Source organism: Pelmatolapia mariae, linkage group LG23, assembly GCF_036321145.2.
Source record: "Pelmatolapia mariae isolate MD_Pm_ZW linkage group LG23, Pm_UMD_F_2, whole genome shotgun sequence".
In the NCBI taxonomy this organism is placed as follows: domain Eukaryota; kingdom Metazoa; phylum Chordata; class Actinopteri; order Cichliformes; family Cichlidae; genus Pelmatolapia; species Pelmatolapia mariae.
The window spans coordinates 12595595-12603212 of NC_086246.1; positions in this window are offsets into that span (position 1 = coordinate 12595595).

Sequence of the window (7618 nt, forward strand, 5' to 3'; positions counted from 1 at the left end):
ACACACTCCCCGTCACCATCTGTCAATAAATGGGACAGCACTTAGAGAACTGATTCACCTAATTAGCAATCAATTAGCTTGTTACCACCAGCAGTAATTACCTTTTATAGAACCAGAGAGGAGTGCAGCTGCTGCCACTAATAAAACCTGGACCCTCCTTCCTGGCCTTCCATGGCTAACAAGACCTGTCTGAGAGAGTTATAGGCCAAGGAGAGCAGCCAGTGTGTGTGTGTGAAGGAGAAAGTGTGTGTCTCAGGCAGGGGGCCTGGCAGAGCAAACACACTCCCCAAGGGGCCTCTCTCTTCTCCCTTTTTAACAGGTTTAAATCCTCTTTTAATGAATATAGGGTCAAGCTAAATGGGAAATCCATCATGGCAATAAAAGCAGGAGGCTTCAGCCAGGGAGGTTTTCCGATGTGAATGAGCTGACTTTTGTTGTGAATCCAACTTTTCTCACTTTGCTTTTAGCCAGCTAGCGGCGTAGCTTGGTGGAGAGCAGTGTCTGTCAGTATTTCAGCAACTGTTGGATGGGTTTATACAGAATGTTATACAAACCTAGTCTTTAGTGATCACCCTGTGTGGGTTTCAGTGAAATATTTTTAGACCTAATCGATATATTGCCATTATTATTTTTTCTGCTGTGTGCTTCATTGCCATGTAAAACACAGTGTCTGCCTAGCAGCTAGCTTGGCACACCGTCAAACAAAGACTGAGCAGCTGTTCCGCAGTATGCCATGAATTGTAAATAACATAGTGGGTTGTAAATAACACCGGTGATCTGCTGTACTTTGTCTTTGGTGCTAATTATTGAATGTTAGCATGGTATCACTTTGAACTAAGATTCCTGCTAAACGTCAGTATGTTTTTTAGCATTTAGTTTTAGCATGTTGGTTTTATGACATTTTGAATGCTCAGGGTTAGCATTTGGGCCTCCACTGTTATTTTTTCTTTTTTGTTTGTTTTTGAGGGAAAAGTGTCCATTTTGAAAGGTAGACTGCTAAATTATTAATTAAACTACCATTAGCTTTGACCTACAAAACTTAGGTAGTTCATTAACCAGTCAACATGGCTTTTTGTGAGAACATTGTTGCTAGACACAAAAGTAATAGTCCCTTTGCACTGCATCCAAGCGCTTTGCTCTCCACTATGTGGCTGTTTCTTGTTTTGTATATGTTCCTCTTTCTCTATAAATCTCTTCTGTTGGCTATTTATGCCTGGTATCTTTACTATTTATTTGTTTATTTTGACTCCTGCACAGTTGGAGTGGAGCACCCATAATTTCATTGTATATGTACAATGACAAAACAGGGCTATTCTATTCTATTCTATTCTATTCTATTCTATTCCTTGGGTGCTGAGAATGCTCTTGTTAACAATCCTGCTATAAACACCAAAATACCCGGTGTAACCTGCTCATAGCAGAGAGACTTGTGGACAGATGTGGTTCTGGTAAAAACTAGCAGTTATCAAGGAAGCTGTTTTTTCTTTTGGAGCATGCCAAACAGTGTTCTCAGCAGGCATTATGCAATATATAATATATTGATGTAGATAACTTGTATAAGCAAAGCCTGGACTATAAACTATGTTTCAGAGGCACAAATAACCACATCCTTTTATTAAATGTAACCTTTGCTCGACATTATGTACTATGATCAGTGGTAATTATGCAGAATCAACCCATTACATGATGAGATGTGTTATTATTGCCTTGTTATTGTTGATGTGTCATTATGTAACCAGCTTTTCAGCATAGCTGGTTGAAGTGAAGCTCCATTAAATGATTTTACACACTGGTGGTTTAACCTATGCAAAGATAATCGTTTGTAGCACTGTAATCAACAGTCATCAATCGCTGACTTTACAGCTAATTATTTCCTTGAAAAAACATAATGGAAAACTGGCTTGCGTTTTAAGTTCCACTAGTTCCACACACAAAAATCTCCTTACCTCTCATCCACCTAAGCATCCAAGATACTTCTTTTTGAAATTCATCTTTTATAATCCACCATGCTTTGCTTTCTCCTGCCTGCGACTATCCGGGCTTTGACTATTTATTAAACGCAAACTTTGAATCCTTTAATCCTAAATGCATCGCTTTATCCCCTGAAGCAGTGAGAAAATAAATCGGTATGTTTTTTTTTCTTTTATCCAACAGCAGGGCAGCTCACAAATACCTATTTGCAGCGGCAGCCTCCTGTTTACTTGTAACAGCATGCGGGGCTAACAATGGCCCCAAGTGGCAACCAAGGTTAATCCTATATGTCGCCATTATGCAGGGTCAAGCTGCCTCGCCATATATTTAGTGTGTCATTAATTTCCAATCTGCTACTGCTGCGGAAAGAACAAGCTGCCGCTGCTCAGCTCCCTCAGTGAGCACACACACACTCTCAGACACACACACGCACATACAATGACTCGCTACATTAGCTAAATGGCCAGAGCTCCGTCTCTCTCTTTTCCTCTCTCTAATGAGACGGGTCTCTGGATCGTGTAGTCTATTCATCATCCTGCTTGTTCCAATCTAGCTCTTCTTTTATCAGGGTTTGGTTTGAGGGCCGAAGTCGTCACAGGCAACATAAATCACCTGTCAGTATTGGTCCCTGGGCTCCCATAATGCTCTATTAGCAGTTCCACCAGTATTATTGCCCAAGCCCGGCCAGGTATTATACTTACAGAGGCTGTGACCATGTTTTAAAATGTGTGGTTATTCATTACTTTGTTGTATTGTTGCTGCTTATAGCCAGAGTGCGATTATAAGCAGGGTCCTGCATCTTAGCGGTAGCCGCAGTGTCAGCGTTCAACTTTGAGGAGGAACTGGCCCGCTGACATACTCTAACAGAGACATACAAATAAAAGCAGCCACATGACGACAACATGAAGAAAAAATGACTACCTGGCTGCTACTAATACAGAAGGACAGAGTCTTATCAGAGCTACTAACAGCAAAAAGTTATTCTTAATAAAAAGATCTTCGTACAAAGACATAGATGGGTTGCATGTGATAACATGAGAATGAGGCCCACTTTTCAACTAATTCAGTTTTATTTACCAACAACAGTCTCCTCAATGCGCTTTACATTGTAAGGTAAAAACTGTGTAATAATAAAAATCATCTACTGTAATGAAATGTATTCCTTATTGATGTGTAATCCAGTATTTCAATTTTAATTCTTTTTATTTACAATAAATTTACCAGTGGGCAATCGCCTACTGCTGTCCAAATCACTCAGCTCTTCTCCAAAGAAGATATCATTCCTCAGCTGGATGTAATCCAGTTCCTCCATCTTAGACTTCAGCAAGTGCAGATGTGCTGTTGATAATGAGCTCGCTGATGCTGCAGTTGGAGCTGGAGTTGGACTTGGAATTACACATTTATGTCTGTGTCTATTTATTTCATTCAAGGGCTTTCAGTTTAGTTTTTATTAGTTTTTCATTTCACTTCTAAATATTATAACAAATTTTAAAAAATGAAACATTTAATAATAAAATATAATTGCTTTTGCAAAGACTAGAATGGTATATTTGTTTTATTTTATTTTTTAAGGTACAAAAGTTATATTTATCTCAATCAATGTAGAGTGCTGTAAAAAATATCTTATTTTTTATGTATTTGTCAGATTTACATGTTTCAGATCATCCAATACATTTTTTAATGAGACAAAGATAAGCCATAGCACTTCAAAGTGCAGTTTTTAAATGATGATCTCATCTATTAACGGACAAACGCCACAAACCTACCAAATCCAAACCTAGCTAAACCTTTGTGAAAAAGTAATTATTATAAGTTCAATTTCACTAGCCAGTCCCAGGCCTGAGTTGACATCTTAAAAGGGTTACAAAGCCATTTGTAAGGGTTTGGGACTCCAGTGAGCCATGGAGAGCATCATTATCCACAACTGGAGAAAAGTTGGAGCAGTGGTGAACCTCCCAGGACTGCCCAGCCTGCCAAAATTACTAAAGAGTGCAGCAACGACTCATCCAGAAGATCACAAAACACCGGAACAGTATCTAAAGAACAGCAGGCCTCAGTTGCCTCAGTTGAGGTCAGAGTGCGTGATTCAACTGGGCAAAAATGGCATCCATGAGAGGGTCCCAACATGACAAGGCTCATCACACATTTACTAAATAAAATCTCAGTGGTTCCAAAGAGTTTTCAGAAAATATTTTGTGGACTGTTGAGACAAAAGTTGAACTTTCTAGAAAGTTTGCGTCCCATTTCATATAGTATAAAACTAACAGAGGGTATCATAAAAAGAACATCATACCAACAATCATGGTGGTGGTAGTGTGATGGTCTGGGCTGCTTTGCCGCTTCAGGAACTGGACGACTTGCCTAAAGGAGAATGTCCATTAGTTCATGACTTGATGCCCAAGAGCACTTGCATTACGCAGCAAGACATTGATCTGACTCTTACCAGCTAGTCCACCTCTGAAAAGCTAAAAAATAAAACAAAATGAAGATATTGCAGTGGCCCAGACTTTAGTCTAATTTCAATAATCCAAATTAATTAATATTCAATATTTTGCATTAAAGAATGTAATATCAAAAAAGAAAACTAAAATCAGAATAATGTAATGTTAGCTTAAACACTGATTAAGCAACGTTCATTTTGCACAACTTAAGGTGGACAAATTAAGAAAAATGTGTCTGCTGAACTCTCCATAAAAGCCTGTAGTGTACATGACATTTTCATTACATGGTTGAATATGAAGGGCATCTCAGTGTATTTTAGTCACTTTGTTGATGTGTCCCATGAGAAAAGACCAAATGCACAAAGAAGAATTTAACCTCGTTCAAAACTCTGAGAAATTAAGACCAAAAAAAGTTCGGGGAGGATGCCATCGCTATCTCTTTTCATGACAAAGTCGACCTCTCAGCCTCAACATCTGCAGTCAGTCCCTCAGGTCTGATCCGAAAAGACAGGATATGACCTCATCTGTGATCCCGCGACCCGAGGAAGTGCTTCAAAAGAAAACGAGAGTTCATCTAGGGAAGACTTGCACGAAAGATGAGGTTACTATTTGACCTCTGAAGGAGTTGATGCTCTGATTTGGTTTTACGATGAACATGTGCCAAGTAGATGACTGGATGCTGTCTTTGTTTATTCTGCACAGCTGTAAAGGAACATACTGGTTCGTGTGCTTAAAGCGGCTCTGTGTACACCTACAGTTCAGGCAGTGGTGGATTACACTGAGGCGTGCTGCAACAAAGCCCATTGTGTAATTACTCATCGGACACACGTGTAATGCATGGATGAATGAATTTTATTAACACTGTTTTACTTTCAGTTGATCATAATGTCACAGGCCCAAGTCTGTCAGCCAATGGGAAGAGAGTATGGTCTCTACACACTATGACACCTACTGTAATATAATCTATATAAAATAAGACTTAGATGTCTCCTTTTGTCCTTAATAGACTGCATGTAAACTTTCTTATTTAGATTGGGGTGCCTAACAGCAACAATAATAATAACCAGAGGTTCTGCATACTTTAGTTTTCATGGCACCATGGGCTTTTTTGCTTTTTGCTTTTTTTAAAGTGTAGACAACAGACTTTCATTTTCTTTGTTTTCCGTGACCTAAAAAAATATCAGAATATACCTCAGACCACTCATTTGTCTGTCTGCTTGCACTGAGGTTTTCTTCATGCGCAGTTACTCTCCCATCAGTCTCCTCCACTCAACACTGTTTGTCTGGTCATGCATGGCTGTGTTTCTATTTGTGTGTGTGCCATCGGTACCGACCAACCAAAACAAAAAAGCGGCCGCTGGGGAGAGGATGAAGGTATCCGTGAAGATGTAGACGCTCCAGTGCTGAATGGGAAGGAGAATGGGAACAGGCGAATAGTGAATACAAGGAGACAGGTAAACTAAGAGAGACAGACACTGGAAAAAAAAAAAGACGAGGGGGAGCGAAGGGGGAAGAGGCTTTACCCGTCAGTGTCTGGTCCACAGCCAAGTGCACAGTTCAGTCCGATGGGAACGCCGTCTGTACACCTGTTCTAACCAGCTGGCCAACAGTACCTGTCTCAGTGGAAGCTTCACCCCAAGACACACCCACACACTCACCAAGGTGGGGGAGACTCAGCGGCGGATGGGTAGATGGAGAGTAGCTGCTTGGCGACTGCAGACTCTAATATGGATATAATGTGGATGAATCTTTGGAAAGTGTGATGAGAGTGCTCTGGAACATGCACAAACCATCTGAAATATGGAAAAAATATGAATTGAAAAGGGAAAAAAACACATTATGCATGATAAGTGCCTTTTAGTTGTTTTTTTTTTTTTAAATTTACATTATTTCCTGTAGTGAAGTCACTGGACTTACTTAAAGTTCATCCATTATGAGTTCAATGGTTTATCCTAGTGTCTCTTCAGTTGATCCATAGTTGAATTTAAAGTCCTCTTCCTCACGTGCAAAGTTCTGAATGAGGAGAGCTTATCAGTTGTGCCAGCAGGACTTATTTTCTTTCCTAGCAAAAAAAGGAAGAGATGAATTAATTCTTTTCCTCCGTAGATTTCAGAGAAATGTACCTGATTTGAAGAACAGTCAGTCACAAAGACAATATCAATTGTGATCCAATCGAACAGCCAAGCTACTGTAGCTTAAATCTGAAAAATGAAATGCTAGTTCTGATAGGAAGGTGTGAAAATACACAGATCATCACAGTTTGTTGCATTTGGGGCTGAATAGCTGCAGACCAGTCAGCGTGCCCTGACCCCTGTCCATCACTGAAATTCCCAACAATGTTCGTGTGAGCATCACAACTGGAGCATGGAGCAATGGTAGAAGGTGACCTGGTCTGATGAATCATGGATGTCCCGGTGTGTGTGTTGCTTAGCTGGGGAACACCGTGCACCAGGATGGAGGCAGTGCGATGCTTTGGGTCATGTTCTGCTGGGGAACCTTGGGTCCTGCCATTTGGATGTTACTTTGACATGTGGAGGAAACTGTCCTCCCTGATGGGCTTGGCCTTCTTCAGCAGGATGATGCACCCTGGCAAAAAGCAAAAATAGTTCAGGAATGATTTGAGGAGTACAACAATGAGTTTGAGGTGTTGGCTTGGCCTCCAAATTCCACTGATCTCAATCCAGTTGAGCATCTGTCAGATGAGCTGGACAAACAAGTGGATCCGTGAAGGCCCCACCTCACAACTTGCAGGACATCTTGGTGCCGATTCCCAGTTTAGGGTCTAGTGGAGTCCACGCCTCGATGGGTCAGGGCTGTCTTGGCAGCCAAAGGGGGACCAACGCAGTATTAGGCAGGTGTCTGCAATATTATGTGTCTGATCAGTGAATTACTAACACCACTAACTTTTGCACATTTCTCAGGAGAATCTTAACCACAAAAGCTCTCCGTTATTTAAAGCTTCAAATATGAAGTATTTCATTTGTTTATTTCTAAGCCACATTTTTGCTTGCTAACAAAATAAAATGGCCATTAAACAGCAGAAAAATTCCCCATACACTGACCTACACCCAAAGATGTTAACACCAATCGTTCCAATCACTGGCCCTGCAAAGAAGTATTTGCGTCATAAAATTTGTGAAAGTAATGCATCTAAAACACATTAAACAATCCACAGACTGGATGTCCACACACACACAGTTTCAGCT